The sequence below is a fragment of the Triticum dicoccoides genome, chromosome 1B, assembly GCF_002162155.2.
Source record: "Triticum dicoccoides isolate Atlit2015 ecotype Zavitan chromosome 1B, WEW_v2.0, whole genome shotgun sequence".
In the NCBI taxonomy this organism is placed as follows: Eukaryota; Viridiplantae; Streptophyta; class Magnoliopsida; order Poales; family Poaceae; genus Triticum; species Triticum dicoccoides.
This window is the reverse complement of record NC_041381.1, coordinates 8,159,572-8,161,916: the sequence shown is the minus strand read 5'-3', so window position 1 is coordinate 8,161,916 and position 2,345 is coordinate 8,159,572. Positions and strand designations below refer to the sequence as shown.

The 2,345-nt window shown below is 39.3% G+C and overlaps 1 long non-coding RNA gene across 1 annotated transcript; it reads left to right on the top strand.

Annotated features, from left to right (window-relative positions):
• Positions 1-986: 986 nt before the first annotated feature.
• Positions 987-1,870, top strand: LOC119315234. The gene is made up of 3 exons (XR_005152640.1): positions 987-1,093; positions 1,538-1,583; positions 1,799-1,870. It is a non-coding gene; the product is annotated as an uncharacterized LOC119315234 (long non-coding RNA).
• The last annotated feature ends 475 nt before the right edge of the window (positions 1,871-2,345 follow it).

The window sequence follows — 2,345 nt, the reverse complement described above, 5'->3', positions numbered from 1 at the left end:
GCTCTGATCTTCATTGTTTCTCCTTGCTAATTGACTCTTTGGAGCACCTGCTATTTCCGAATCAGGTACAAGTCTATAAGAATTACAGCACAGTTTTTTCAGCTACAAAAGATTACGACAGTACTAAATCCATGTATAAAGCACTTGATTTTCGAACAGAATTACCTTATGGTTGGCTAAGAAAACATGACAAGAGAAGAACTAAAGATTAATTTTTTAATTAACCTCTATGTTAGCTCCAAGCAATCTTGCTATATGGGTTAGCCCGTACCTGAAGTTCTCGTAGGTGGTATGCAAAGGTGAAAGATTGAATGGTTATGAAGTTGTGATAAAATGATTTAAATACCAACAGTTCTAAAACAGAGGAAAGGTGGAAAGGGCCTGGTATGCTTTGTCTGAACAGAAATATACAATTAAACTTGTTGAGCACTATTACTCCAATCAATTAGACATGGCTGTCTATCTGTATCGGCTTCTGTCTTCATTACAGAGTTCAGCTCATTAGCAAATAATAACATTTAGTTGGACGCAGCTCGTGCAAGGACACTATATTTAGTTGAAGTTCCTTGATGTGCGAGATGCAAAGATTTTAGAACAGTTCGAAAGAATTACTGCTGTAAAAAAATCAGGCAGCTCTATTTGTCTTCGTTGGGAGGAGTAATTTCACTGCATTCACATACTGGGTAGTTTTATCTGATGCGAATAATGTAAATATATATTTTTAGTGATCTTGTGTGCATTTATAAAAAATCTTAAGGTGGTCATGATTAGGCTGACCAGTAGGCTTTTCTTCTGTGTGAAAAGAAGAAGGAAGATGGTACCTATAGAACCAAAGTAATCAATTCTTTATGTACATTTATAGAAATAAAACAGAATAGATATAAGACGTTTTTGCACTTGTCAAATCTATATGCATTCTTATATAACTATTCTCTGCACTTTTCATAGCTACCGAAGAACAGAACTGCTCTCTTTGATGGCATTCAAGAAGGTGGAATACGAGCACCAGCTTATTCTTCACATGAGATAGATGAACATGAGAATGAGCGAGCTATGGATCGATTGTAGAGATCGAGTCAGCATTCTCAAGAGGGTTAGTGCCACATAATGATTGAATATCCGAATGCTCCATCTTTGTTTTATGTAAAGAGTTGGTGTTTTCACATATTGATTGTGCTTGTTTATATTCTCAAAAAAAATGATTGTGCATGTTTATCTTTTAACTGTATCGCTTAGCTAAGATCATAAGAAGATATTTGTAGTTGTACGCTTTCTAAAAATGCTATCTTTTCCTCGCAAAACAAAGAGATGATCAACTTTAGGAATTGCAACTTTATCCATGGTGACCATGTGCATTCGTGGACCATTTAGTTTGAATAGCCAGTGAGGAATTAAGCATATATTTTTGGCATGAGCCCCTTTAAATTGCTAGATGAGAAGGAATCTAACTTAATGAGCGTGAATTGTAATATATTATTTGGTTGAACTGATGCAATTTGCGTACTAACAAGTTTTCACTTTCCCGACATGGGCGCAGAGGTGATCGACGCTGACTAGCGCGGCTGGTAAAGGGTACAATGTTGGTAATACATCTGCTGTTGCTGATGCCCTTCTTGCTTGCTTGCTTGCGAATGACCTGGAATTATTTCTACTTGGTGCACAGCCTTTGCTTGTTGCAATTTGCCTCAAAAGCTTGTATTCAGAATCTATAACAAGATTTCGTACTGCCTTGGAATTCCTTATCTCCTTTCACTTGTGGTCATGCCTAGCACTATCTTGGTTCATTGTTTAATTCCAGGATTTGTGAGTTCCTAGTAGGGAACACATGGACACGAACCTGCGGCGGCGACGACGATGATATCAACATGGGGCTGCGGCGGCGACGATGACGACGACGAGATCGACATCGACATGGGGCTGCGGCAGCGACGACGACGACATCCTCACGGTGCTGCGGCGGCGGCGATGATGACGACATCAACACCATCAAACACGGGCTTGTGGACGCGCCGGCGACGATGACCTATAGGTGTGGTGTATATATAATCTAAAATAGATATGTATGATTGACTGTATGCATAAAATGTGCGTATTATAAAATGCATGTATGTGAGTACTATGAAATGTATGTCTACACTGGAATAGGTAGATTTTTTTTAATCCTAATTAGTTACTAGTAGCGTGGGTGTATCATAGAAGCGCTACTACTATCATCCTTTACCAGTAGCGCTTGTTTCAAAACAAGCGCTACTGCTATCATCATTTACCAGTAACGCGGGGTAAAAAACGCGCTACTGCTAAAAAATAGCTGTAGCGCCGTAGCGTAGCGCGGGTATCCACGCTAC